Consider the following 14,366-nt stretch of genomic DNA (forward strand, 5'->3'; position numbering starts at 1 on the left):
ACATTCATGATATGCTTAAGGATTCAATAACTAAAGGGTTGTCACCCATAAGTCTTATGAAAGCGCTTAATAATTCAGACGAGATTACTAATTACCATTTATAATTGCATATCGTACTATGAATGACTAACTATTAATTTTACCTCAGTTTTGATTTTGTACGTCTCTTAATATGTTCTGCATGCATAATGACATATAGACGAATTATTATACAAATCAAACGTTCCGAAGGGCTTACTTGAAAATTTTGATCATAACTACTTAGGTTTTAAATAAGGACTGTAGTTTGATTAATGGGGGTCTTGAGCTGAAGTTCAATTCAATGACTGTATTTCTCTGCTCCAGTTTAAGTTTAAAGCTAAAATGAGTGTTAACTCCTGATCATACTTATCTAATACTCCTAATAAATGATTACTCGGCCAAGTGGGAGAATGTAAGATTAAATATATATTTATATATGTCCATTATAATAAGTTATATTCTAATAGATCAAAATATTAATTATACCTTATTATATATTAGTTTGGTAATTATTGATGAGCCATATTACCCTTACTAGCTAATAAAGGGTTTCCTCTTGGATGTATATAAAGAGAGATAAATATTAACATGATAACCTAATCACACACACATAACAATTTTGTGTGTCTCCTATCTCCTAAACCGGGTTCCTCTCAAGAACCTAACACCATCCTTAACTATACATCCTAAAGGGGAACTTGATCAAGATGACAAACATGTCAAATACATCATACTCTGTTGCGATTATTACTCTCCATGCTGTAACAGGTTTATAGGTCTAATATCTATCATGTTTACTGTTATTTACATGAAGAACTAATCAACACTTTGATTATTATTAAAGTTTGTAGTATTTTGTTAATTGTTAAAGTTTTTTTGTTAATTTCGTTAGATTGTTATTAGTTTGTAGAAAGTTTAGGTTTGATTAATTATTGTTATTAGTTTGTAGTTGAAAAAATTTTGTAGAAAGTTTAGGTTTGATGAATATTGTTATTAGTTTGTAGTTGAAGATTTTTTGTAGTTTTTGTTAGTTGTTAAAGTTTTTTGTTAATTTCGTTAGATTGTTATTAGTAATGTGTGAAACGGTCTATAAAAAACCTAACCTAACCTAGACACTATATTTTTAAATTTATAAACATAGACTCTCCTAATGCTAGACCACTAGACAGGAAAGTTGTAACATCCCGTTTTCTCATTTCGGTTAATAAAATAAAATATGAGTTATTATGAGTCGGGCTTGTGTTGGGTTAAGTAATATGGGTAATGGACTTGGGTTAATAAGGAAGGGAGAAAGGCCATGGGCTTAAGCCCATGACCCATGATATATAAGCCTTAATTAACCCATAATCCATTCATTCCACTCATTCCATACACCATCAAAAACACACACTTAAGCTCTCTCTCTCTTATTCTCTTTTTCTCTAACCGAAACCAAGAAGAAGAACCGATCCCGACCCAAGGTAATGATAGTATGATATTGTATGGATCCAAACCCGCTAGATCAGTCGCGAAACGACAAGCTGACACCCTAAACCGTTAAAGTCACGAGATTCAGATAAAATCGAGAATAAACAGATGTTAGGGGTCACCCTAACTCAGATTAGAATTCTAATGGAAAATGTGTTAAGATAAAATAGGTTAAGATAGCTCGACCCCACCTAGGGGCTCTGCCCTACTTTACACCGTGAATTATTTTATGAATTAGCGAATAAAATAATAAATTAGAATTCTAATGGAAAATGTGTTAAGATAGCTCGACCTTAGCCAGGGGCTCTGCCCCTTGGACCCTGCTAGGGGCTGCCGCCCCTAGAACCCCCTGCCAGGGTCCCTACCCCCGGACCCCCGTTCGTTGTGGATTATAGTTAAGCTAGAAACGTGATATGGGTTGGGTAGTGATAGTTAATTGATACGTGTAATTGTTATACCATGAGTCACACACAACAAAAGAAAGGAATAACCATTAACGGTGAACGTAACAGGACTCAGGTGAGTTTCTGGCCCCACTTCCTTGTTATGTTTTCGGGGTTGTTTGCATACTCAATGTGAACATTAATACACTTACCTTAAATGGTAAGTGTATATTATAATTATTGATGTGATAGTACGTATGAGTGTAATGAACGAATGCTTGTCGTTGCGTGAACGATCTTCGGATATTGCACATATCGACAGGGAAAGTAATATGTAGTATGCCTAGTATGAAATATGTATGTATTAAAGTACGTAATGAAATGAGTAGGTATGAAAGGACGATTATATAAAGAAAGGTACGTATGGCTATGTGACGAACGGAAGGTATGGTTAGAAAGGGAACCGACCCTAATAATATCGGCAGATGTAGGGAACCGACCCTAATAATATCGACGAATGTAGGGAACCGACCCTTATAATATCGGTGAATGTAGGGAACCGACCCTAATAATATCGGAGAATGTAGGGGACCGACCTTAATAATATCGGCGTATGTAGGCAACCGACCCTGATAATATCGACGAAGGATATAGGGCGGAATGCTCTTTAAAACGTATATGTATGAATGAAAGTATGTTTGTAAGTATGAAAGAAAGAATGAAAGTACATATGTATGTAAGTATGTAATTATAAATGAATGTATGTACCTTCAGGTGCATATGTAAGTATGTGAATGTATTGTATGTCGTCTGATTAACTAGAACTCACTCAGCTTAGCTGACTTTTAGTATGCACGCATGTTAACAGACTGTGACAGCTGGTTTGAGTGGGACACATGGCAGGATTGAAGAGGTTGGAATCTGAAGATTTGTCATGATGTTTTGATATTATCATTTATGTTATGTTTTAAAAGACAAGTTACGAATGTTTATAATGAATGGTTGACTATTATTATTATTCCGCGAAAGTGTTAATTCACTCTGATATTTAGAACTGTGTTTATGGGTAAATCCAACGTCCCAAGTGAGGCTTCGGGTTCAGGGCCTTACAAGTTGGTATCAGAGCATAAGTTCGAGAGAATTAAGCATCTTACATGCTTAGACTTGAACAAAGAATGGGATTAAAGTAAGAAAGGAAAGAAGATGCCAGTTCAAGATTGCCATGTGTCACTCAAACAAGCTCAGTAAAGGTAAAATATGTGATTAATTTCACCTGTAAAGTAGAACTATGAATGAATGCTAGCTTCATTGCTAGAGAACGAGGTATGATGTTAGTTTAATTGCTAAATAAAGAATGTATGAATGCTAGCTTAATTGCTAGGCATAGGAGTATATGATGATATGAATTGTTTGATTGTCTGACTGTTAGAAGTAGAACTTAGCACAAATATACTCATAACGGGAAGTGTATAGGACACGGAAAGTAACGTGATCAACTAATCACAGCTGGCCATTGTTATTACCTGTTAGCCTTACTATCCTTGTACTAAATAGTTCCTTAAGTGATGAAGTTTGTGTTTCCTTATAGAACACGAATGGCTTGAGCAAGAAAGGTCATCAGTCCAGGTGGTCGCACTGGATTTCGTGGTAGACCACGCATTGTTCGAGAACCTTCTTTAAAAATAACCACTAACACTGAGGGAGAAGGAAGTGTAGCTGGTTGAAATCTGAGTAACAACGAATGGTATCAACTTGACCCTGCTGTTCAAGCTGCCATTGCTCAAGCTATAGCAGCTTCTGTGAAAAGCTTAAATCCTGAAAAGTCTGCTGGAAGTCATGCGAGAACTGCCAAGGGATCAGGAGAGAATGGTAAGAAAGATGGTGAGGGAGAGAAGGGTGACTCGAGTGAATTTCGATCTATGAAGGTTAATGATAGGAAGCGAGGCTGAGGTGGGTGTAACTACAAGTCGTTCAAAGGTTGCGACCCGCTGAAGCTAACTGGGTTAGGAGACGCAATCGCTACTCTCCAATGGGTAACCGCTATGGACAAGGTTATCCGAATTAGTGTATGTCGACCTGACCAAGCAGTGGGTTATGCTACCCAGTCGTTTGGAGAAGAAGCTATGTACTGGTGGGAGTCGGTGGAACAAATAAAGACTCGATAAGAAGTTAAGGCTATAAGATGGGATGACCTGAAGGATATGGTTATGAAACGTTTCTGTGCTGATGCAGAGGTTGAGAGGGCTGAGATGAAGTTTCTAAACTTGAAGGCGGGTAAGATGACACACCGCGAGTACACTACTGAATTCAACCGAATGACTAGGTTGGTGCCTGGCATGGTGAATACTGAAGCCAAAAGAATCAAATGCTAGCTCAGAGGACTTCCACATAACGTCCGCACCTTAGTCAGGGAAAGTAAACATGCTACCTTCGACTATGTTGTCTTACTCACAGAGATGGTTTACGATGACCTGGCTGTGGACGATGTGGTGTTAGAAGGGAAGAAAGAGAAGAAATGGGTCGTTCCTACCAAGCGACCCGGTACTCAAACATGGAACTCTAGAGATAAGTGACAGAAAGTGTGGGAGAAGGGGTCATGTAGGACATGCGGGAAGATGCATGCTGGAGAGTGCAAGTGGGGCACTGGGTCTGATGTGTGCCATTAGTGTGGAAAGTCCCATGGTGGGGAATGCAGATCAGGGTCAAATGTTTGTTACAAATGTGGTAAGATGGGGCACTTCTGTCACACCCTCACTTAGGGCCTAGGTGTGTGACCAATAGTTGGTACCTGTTTTGTAAATATATCAGAGTTGCGGAAGTCTTTACTATAAAATTATTATTATTGAAAACTCGGGTTTAAATAGCCGTTTGATATTTCAAATACCTTTCTTGAGAAAACATAATTCTTTATAATATTTTAATATAAAGTATCTGAGCCATCAGATAGCATCCAATGTCTAAATCTCCAATCTTCTATCATGTCTTGCTTGTCTGTCCTAACCTTTCTGTTTTCCTGTAAAATGGTTAAAAAATCCTTCAGCACACAGCTAGTGAATGACGTTGACTCTTTGTAAAAATCTTTTCAATACCTTTGTGAAATCAACAATAATACCTTTGTAACTACTCATTAGGCACCCAACTAAATTGAGATCAAATTACCCTAAATACCTTGTACAATTAATTATATACACAATATCATTTCTCTGAACAGTCCCGTAGACTTTCAGATGCATGTTGATGATATGCATGGCCTCGGGGAACTCCGAGTCACCATGTATGAATGGATCCAGACACATCTATACTCTTAATCAGAGTGTTCGTTTCATGTTATTGTAACACAAAGTTTTAAGGATTCGTAAATCCTATCTAAACATTCTGATAATTTCGTTAGATTGTTAATTGTTAAAGTTTTTTTTTGTTAATTTCGTTAGATTTTTATTAGTTTGTAGAAAGTTTAGGTTTGATTAATTATTGTTATTAGTTTGTAGTTGATAAAGTTTGTAGAAAGTTTACGTTTGATGAATATTGTTATTAGTTTGTAGTTGAAAAATTTTTGTAGTTTTTGTTAGTTGTTAAAGTTTTTTGTTAATTTCATTAGATTGTTATTAGTGATGTGTGAAACGGTCTATAAAAACCTAACCTAACCTAGACACTCTAGTTTTAAATTTAAAACCTAGACTCTCCTAATGCTAGACCACTAGACAGGCAAGTTGTAACATCCTGTTTTCTCGTTTCGGTTAATAAAATCAAATATGAGTTATTATGAGTCGGGCTTGTGTTGGGTTAAGTAATATGGGTAATGGACTTGGGTTAATAAGGAAGGGAGAAAGGCCATAGGCTTAAGCCCATGACCCACGATATATAAGCCTTAATTAACCCATAATCCATTCATTCCACTCATTCCATACACCATCAAAAACACACACTTAAGCTCTCTCTCTCTCTCTTATTCGCTTTTTCTCTAACCGAAACCAAGAAGAAGAATCGATCCCGGCCCGAGGTAATGATAGTATGATATTGTATGGATCCAAACCCGCTAGATCTATTCGTGAAAAGACGAGCCGACACCCTAAACCTTTAAAGTCACGAGATCTGGATGGAATCGGGTATAAACCGATCAAATGATGATCTTAGGGGTCACCCTAACTCATATCTTGATCGAACGGGATGGAAAACGGTGAAAACAGTGTAAATTGGGGTAAAATACGCTTTTCTGGCAACCGCCCGGTTTTTTCTGGGACGGCGGCGCCGGAAAGGCGGCGTACAAGGAATAAGCTGTCAGAGAATGTTTCTGACATTCTCTGACCTAACCCTAGTTCTTTAGCGGAGACATAACGAATTAACAAGCAATTCGTTATGCTCATTCGTTAGGAAGAGATAACGAACTAGAAACAGTTCGTTAATCCATTCGTTAAGTAATTCGTTAACGGAGAACTGACGAATGAACCCCCGGTTCGTTATAAAAGCCAGTTCGTTATAAAGGCCAGTGCATTATAAAATCCAGTTCCTTATAAAGGCCAGTTCGTTATAAAGGTCCATTCGTTAAGAAATTACGAAGGAGTCCATTTGTAAAAGAACTGGATGACGAACCAAAGTTCGAAAGAATGACAGAAAGGTCCCTGGACTTAACATAAATTGGATTAATTACAAAGAATCCCTCGAACTTTATGAATTAGCAAATAAAATAATAAATTCGAATTTTAATGGAAAATGTGTTAAGACAGCTCGACCCCAGCCAGGGGCTCTGCCCTTGGAGCCTGCTAGGGGTTGTCGCCCTAGAACCTCGCTGCCAGGGGCGCTGCCCCTGGACCCCCGTTCGTTGTGGGTTATATTTAACTAGTAACGTGATATGGATAGTGATACTTAATTGATACGTGTAAACGTTATACATTTAGTCGCGCACAGGTAAAGAAAGGAATAACCATTAACGGTGAACGTAACAGGACTCAGTTGAGTTTCTAGCCTCACTTCCTTATTATGTTTTCTGGGCGGTGTGCATACTCAATGTGAACGTTAATACACTTGCCTTAAATGGTAAGTGTATGCTTTAATGATTAATGTGATAATATGTATGAATGTTACTTACAAATGCTTATCGATGCGTGAACGATCTTCGGATATTGCACACATCGACAGGGAAAGTAATATGTAGTATGCCTAGTATGAAATATGTATGTATGAAAGTACGTAATGAAATGAGTAGGTACGAAAGGACGATTATATAAAGAAAGGTACGCATGGTTATATGACGAACGGAAGGTATGGTTAGAAGGACCCTGGTATGAAATAATATCGGCGAATGTAGGGAACTGACCCTAATAATATCGGCGAATGTAGGGAACCGACCCTAATAATATCAACGAAGGATATAGGGCGGAATGCTCATTAAAACGTATAAGTATGAATGAAAGTATGTACGCAAGTATGAAATAGAGAATGAAAGTACGTATGTATGTAAGTATGTAAGTATAAATCAATGTATGTACCTTCGGGTGCATATGTAAGTATGTGAATGTATTGTATGTCGTCTGATTAACTAGAACTCACTCAGCGTAGTTGACTTTTAGTATGCCTGCAGGTTAACAGACTAAGACAACTGGTTTGAGCGGGACACATGGCAGGATTGAAAAGGCTGGCATCTGAAGATTTGCCATGATGTTTTGATACTATTATTTATGTTATGTTTTAAAAGACAAGTTACGAATGTTTGTATTGAATGGTTGACTATTATTATTCCTGTTTTGGATAAAAATATGCTAAGGATAATGTATCCAAATTCGTAAAAGTGAGGTATAGTGCTATGCTAATAATAACCATTGTATGAACAAAAATGAAATGAACACCGTGATTTGTTGCGAGGAAAAACCCTTTGATCTTGTTCATTTCAAAAGAAAAAAACCCCGGGTGATGACAACTCTTCGATCACCAATTTATTAATCACAAAAAAGGTTACAAGTGTTTGGAGATTGTGATCGATGTTACAATGAATACTAGTGTGTAGAGAGAAGTATGAGTTCTGCTCAAAGTTTGTGTGAGATTACTAGTGAGTCCTAATCGATCATCATCTCAATGTTTATAAAGAAAATTACAATTAACAACAATCCCTATATATCCGCCACTCTTCCACAACCGCTCCAACGTTCATTGACCACGTGTTGGGAGCTTCCAGTAGCGAATTTTAAGGTAGACCGAGTCACAAAGTCGTTATATCTGGCTAACACATCACCATTCAAACACAATCATTAGTAAATGAATAATACTGAGGATCCTTGATCCTTCATAACTTGACACACATCTCAAGGATAATCTATCCACAAGACAATTAAGAATAATGGATCCTCAGCATAAAATTCATGCCCAAACAATTGCCCCCAAAATGGCGGGTGATAGCGGAACACAGTTGTCATTTTGAAATTCAAATCCCTGCAGATTGGAAACGATTAAACGTGTGTCAGGTGGTTATTATCACTAAACTCGTAATTATACGCCGCCTATATATGCGATGACTATAACCATTTTATAACCACACATTCAGCCGTCCTTCAGGTATCCTTCTTTCTTCTTCTTTTATTTTCTTTGAATATGTCGACTTTTTATGTTTCCTCTTCCTCTTCTTCTTTCAATCATACCGACCCCGACGAACTTTATTCGCAAGGCATCCTTCAAGCCCCTTCTTCCGAGATCTGTAAGTTCATGGATCCAGAAATTGACGAAATCCGATCACATTTTCTAGCCAACACTATTTTCCGCCCCCTTTGATTCCTTAGCCCGCAACGACTGCATATATAAAAACTGGGTTTGTTTTCCAGCCCAACTGTTTCTTATATGCTTCTAGTATCCCTTTCCTGATTTCACCCAAAGATTCTTCACCTTGATGGGAATCAGCTACGTCCAAACCATGCCGATGTTGTGGAGAGTCCTTCACATTATAAAGGGGATAATCGAAGAAGAGGGTATCGAGTTTGGCTTGTCAGGGTTGTCGTACCTGTACAACCTGGTTACCCACGGCTCCAAACGCTTTGTCTTTAAATAGAAACCTCACCAAGTGATTCCCATCTCCAAGGTTACTCTGAATGGTACCCTCTAGAGGAATCAATTTTTCTTTGTCAAAAGAGATTCCATTCCAGGTGGACTCGATCTTCCCAGAAGACGGATCCATAAGGGTAGGATCTAGGATCCTTAGGTCATAACAATAGGATACTTGATTCTTCCATTAATAATTTTCTTTTCTTATGCAGTTGAAAATTTTGCTTTACTGTCTGAGCTTCTTGGAGTCGAAGAGAGAGTTGAGAAATTCTTATCAATGGATCCTACAATCAGAACCTTTCAAGACAAGTTTATCAAAGCTTTTCAGGTGTCAAACTCAGAGTCAAACATGTCAAGTAAGGAAAACAAATTTTAATATCAATAAAAGAAAAAATAATTGAAAACTTATCTTCGAATTACTGTTTACAGGTGCTCAGAAATAAGGAAAGTCCGCATCCAATTTTTCTCTCGAAGACATTGACTGTATGTTCACCAAGAAGGAGACCCCAAAGTCGACTCTAGTGGCTAAGCCTTGTCCAGTCACGACCCGAGCTAAGTTAGGAGCAAAGAGGAAGACGAGCTCTGAACCAGAGAACCCCTTTGAGATCGAGAAACAGCTTCTTGAGATGCTTTTGACCGTAAGGATCCTTTATCCTTTCAATCTTTACTGTTCAAGTATTCTTCTAATTATGTCCTGTTTTCTTTTATAGGCCATCAATTCTGCTCGAAGCCATCATGAGAAGATCGTTGGAGAGTACGAGGAGACCCTTGCTGCGTTGAGGTCCATGGCTGCTGCTAAAGATAAGGCTCTCTCCAAAATGACCAAGGAGAAGAAACAGGCGGAGGATCATGCATCCACACTCGCGGTCCAAATGTAGGATGAGATCAACCGGGCTACTAACGAGGCAAAGATTTGGGCAGCTAAATCGGTTCTCCAAGCTAGAATCAAGCTGGTGACTGAGGCTAATGACCCATCCTTTGACAAATCCTCATGGGACATCAAGTAGTGGAAGCAAGCCTTGTCTGACTTGGGTGGAGGTAAGGACGAAGAGGAAGGCGAAATGGGTGATGCGAGCAGAGCAGGTGTGAGTGGGTTGAAGGGTGCAGAGGAGGCTGAAGAAGGAAAAGAAGCAACCGTGGAGGGTGAAGCAGCCGCGTAAACGGGCGATGAAGGATATAGAAGACAAGGCCCGAGCCCGTTTTCTTTATTTTGTTTTATGATGTTTTTATGAACAATGACTGGGGACAAGCCCAAAACTGGGGACAATCCCAAAACTGGGGACAAGCCCAAAACTGGGAACTGGCCGAAGATACGGATGTCAACTTGGGACTCGCCCAAACCGGGGTTTAGCCCAAACGTGAAATAATGAAAATGTTATAAACCGGTAGTATGGTACGTCTACCATAAATCGAAGGATCCTCCATATAGCCGAAGACAACGAAATTGTCAGCCAATAAGCGTGTACTGGTCTCGCTGCCCCGGACTATAAGTTGGATAATGTGCGCTACAAGCGAGAGTGTAGAAACTCTAATTCGTAAGAAAGCTGAAAACCTTTAAACCTTGGAAGATTTGACCATCGGGGTCATACTCAATCGTGGGCTAGGCCAAGGGAAATAGTAAAGTACCTTAAATATAAAGGAGAGGTGGCCAACCTCTAGATCATCAAATATATTATTATTCCCCTGCATTGATACTTAGAACTTCGAAGAAACAAATCGTTAAGAATAGTTATCCTTAAATTAATAATAAGAAATTAAAAAGAATAAGTAATCAGATAGGTATTACAAATTTTTGGGATCGTTGATCCTCTAAGGATAATGGGTCCTCAAAGGATATTTGATCCTTATCAGAAGAAATACTTCTTGAGGTGGATAGCATTCCATGCTCTTGGTAATCTGTTGCCTTCCATAGTGAGCAAATGATACGCCCCCTTTCCTGCCTCCGACTCAATCAGATATGGACCTTCCCATTTGGGTGCTAACTTCCCATCAGCCGGATTTGTTGTATTTTGGAAGGCTTTCCTCAAAACTAAATCTCCTTCTTGCAATCTTCTGATCCTTATATTCTTGTTATATGCTCCAGCTACCCTTTGTTGATAAGCTGCCATTCTGATCTTGGCCAGGTCTCTGAGTTCTTCAACAGTATCCAAGTCTTCAAGAAGGATTTCTTCATTGGCCTCAGGATCACGGACTCTCGATCTGGCTATAGGAACCACCATTTCTGTAGGGATAACTGCTTCTGATCCAAACACCAATAAGAAGGGTGTTTGGCCCGTTGCATTCTTGGGTGTTGTCCTGTCTGCCCAGAGGACATAAGGTAGCTCTTTGGCCCACTTTCCCTTATTGGATCCTAGCTTCTTCTTTAAGTTATTGATGATTATCTTATTGCTAGACTCTGTTTAACCATTAGCTTGAGGGTGTACTGTAGTAGAGGTGATCATCTTGATGCCCCAACTGTCACAAAAGTTAGTGGTTCTTTTCCCGGTAAACTGGGAACCATTGTCACAAACAATTTCAGAAGGAATGCCAAATCTAGTTATAATATTTCGTTTAATAAAGGATATAACTTCCCATTCTCGGACTTGCACGAATGCTTCTACTTCAATCCATTTGGAGAAGTAGTCAGTCATAGCAAGCATAAAGATCTTTCCGCCTAGTGCCTTTGGTAGCTTGCCTACAATATCCATACCCCATTTCATGAAAGGCCATGAAGAGGATATATGATACATAGGTTCTACTGGCTGATGAAGGATGTTTGCATGTCTTTGACAAGAATCACATTTCTTTGAATACTCCATTGCATACTTCTTCATTGTCGTCCAGAAGTATCCAGTTCTCAGTATCCTGGAGAATAATGCTCTTCCCCCTGTGTGGTTGCCACAATCTTGTGACAATCGTCAATTTCAGGTTAACTCCGTTAACTCAACTCCATCAATTTAAACTTAAAGATCACTGAATCTATAACGCACACCTCATCACATTTAAACTAGGGTTTAAATGACGCTTGACACTTACTACATGTGTAGTCTTTCGGGAATTTGCACCGAAACGCAAACGAGTTGACGCAAACGATTGGTGAATAAACGAAAAACGTCAAAACAATAATTATGTGATAATTATGTGTTAGACTTATGTGTTATGTGATAACATTGTTATAAACGTTAACTCAATGTGCTAGAATTAGTTAATTAAGCTAGAAAAGTAACATTTGAAAGTTAAGGGACCAAAGTGTATTATATTATTATTATTAATATTAACCTAAACCCTAAACTCCCTCTCTCTTCCTCTCATACCCGACGGCAGCCTACCCCGCCCCCCCCCCCCCCTCCTCACGATCGGTTCACACACACACACATATTGCTTGGTTTTTGATCTTGGTTCTCACAATTGAAGCATCCTACATCCGTTTCTAGCCATCTTCTACCTTCCTATTGCCTGTGTTGGTGTTTTTGAAGGTATAATTGTGAACCCTAGGTTCCGAAAATATTCATATAATGTGTTCATATGATTCGTTTGATTTGATGATGTGTTGATGATGATTTGATAACTAGAATTGATATTATTACATGTTAATTGTTGTGTCTTTGATTTTGAGATCAAATAAAACCCTAACCATGTATGTATGGTGAAATTAATATGCATGGATAGTGGTTATGGTGTCTAGAGTGTCATATGAACGGATTATAATCTATAGATGATTAATATGTTAAGTTTTGTTGCAAACAGTTTCTGGACAGATTGTGTTGTTGATGTTCAATTGACTGTAACGGGGTGTAAATGTGAAAATTTGTTGAGATTATTGATACTACAGTAAACTAGGTTGAGTCTAGTTTCCAAAGAATATAAATTTGCAATTTTTGGACGTTTGAAAGTTAACCTTTATGATTTTACAAAAACGTTGTGCAAAGCTGAGTTGTTAGACCTGCTGTTAGGTTGTTTTGTAAATGTTATATCTCATGAACTACAAGACCAATTGGGTTGGTTCCACTTCTGGAAGTTGACTTGTTGAGTTAGGAACCTAACCCAAGTGTTCTTGAATTTGTGGGATTTTTCGTTTAACGGGAATTTCAAATAACATTCTGTTGCTCATAAATTTGACTGTTGTGAGTTTGCTGTGGTAAATTGGTCATTGTGAGAAATATATATGGAATAAAAATACAACAAAATATGTTCTGGAAACCTAACACATATATGCTTTTGTGATGATTTTTGGTAAATTAATTGAGATGCTATGATCGGTGGAATAGACTAGTCTTACAAGTAGAATTCTGTCGTTAAGAAACTAGTTGCTGAATTTTGTAAAAGTTGCATGAAACATGGTGATTGCTAGTTAATTGTCGTGTTTTGACCAAATTGCCCTTGAGGGGAATGATAGATAATTAATTGTCTTATTTTGACCAAATTACCCTTGCGGGGAATAATTGCTAGTTAATTGTTATGTGTGACCAAATTGCCCTCACGGGGATTAATTGCTAGTGATGTACATTATTAATACATGACACGTAAATAATTGCTCACATATGTAATGTATCACAAATGTACCTGTTAAAGTCACACACGATTCACAAACGAAACACGAAACATATTGTGTGCATAGGTATTATGTGCCGAGTCTAGAGACTCGATAATAGTTCCGACACTTAGAAAATCTCTTTGTTGTTTTAGAACGCTAGAGAGAGTTTTCTGTAACGCGCATCACTTGGTGATTTTATTTGGGAATTCTTCGCAAACAGTGAGTTCACTTACCCCTCTAAACTGTTTTCAAACGCTTTTCACTTGGGGAGATAACATACTCCGAAAACGCATCTAAGATTTTGTTAGTATAAATTATATATCACTTGTAAAGACTAAGTGGCAAACGCAATAACTAAAGTCCTTCATTCACATCGAACCGTTTAATATTGGATAATAGCGAGTCATTGTTGAGTAGTACTACTGGGTTTTACAAACCCCACCCAACGCTAAACTCGACTGGAGGTCGAGTGGGTGTAATCTTGGCTAAACACATACCATGGTCGGGATAGACCTGGTGGCAAGGCAAATGATAAACAGTCAGCTTCGGTGTCGAACACTTAGTAATACTTGTTTTATAGGCTAGCTACCTATAGATATATAATTGATTTAACACTATCTGGTAACGCGAAACGCTAAACGCAAAACGCTGAACGCTGAACGCAAAACGCTAAACGCTTTATTTTATATAAACTTGTGAACTCACCAACCTTGCGTTGACACTTTTAGTATGTTATTCTCAGGTAGCCGAGGCGGGCGCGCGGTATAGGATAATGCATTGCTTGAAAACGCTTTTGTTATGCAAACTATTTTAAAACTGTTATCATTGGGTTTAAGTCGTCCTGCGCGACGCAACATTTATTTTATGGTTTTACGCTTCCGCATTTAGTTACTCGTAAACGTTTTTATGGTTTGATTATAACTAATGAATCCGATCCTGTTAGTTCACACCCTCTG

Source organism: Bidens hawaiensis, unplaced genomic scaffold, assembly GCF_021521415.1.
Source record: "Bidens hawaiensis isolate Kalapana, Puna unplaced genomic scaffold, B.hawaiensis_p1.1 tig00032451_1, whole genome shotgun sequence".
In the NCBI taxonomy this organism is placed as follows: domain Eukaryota; kingdom Viridiplantae; phylum Streptophyta; class Magnoliopsida; order Asterales; family Asteraceae; genus Bidens; species Bidens hawaiensis.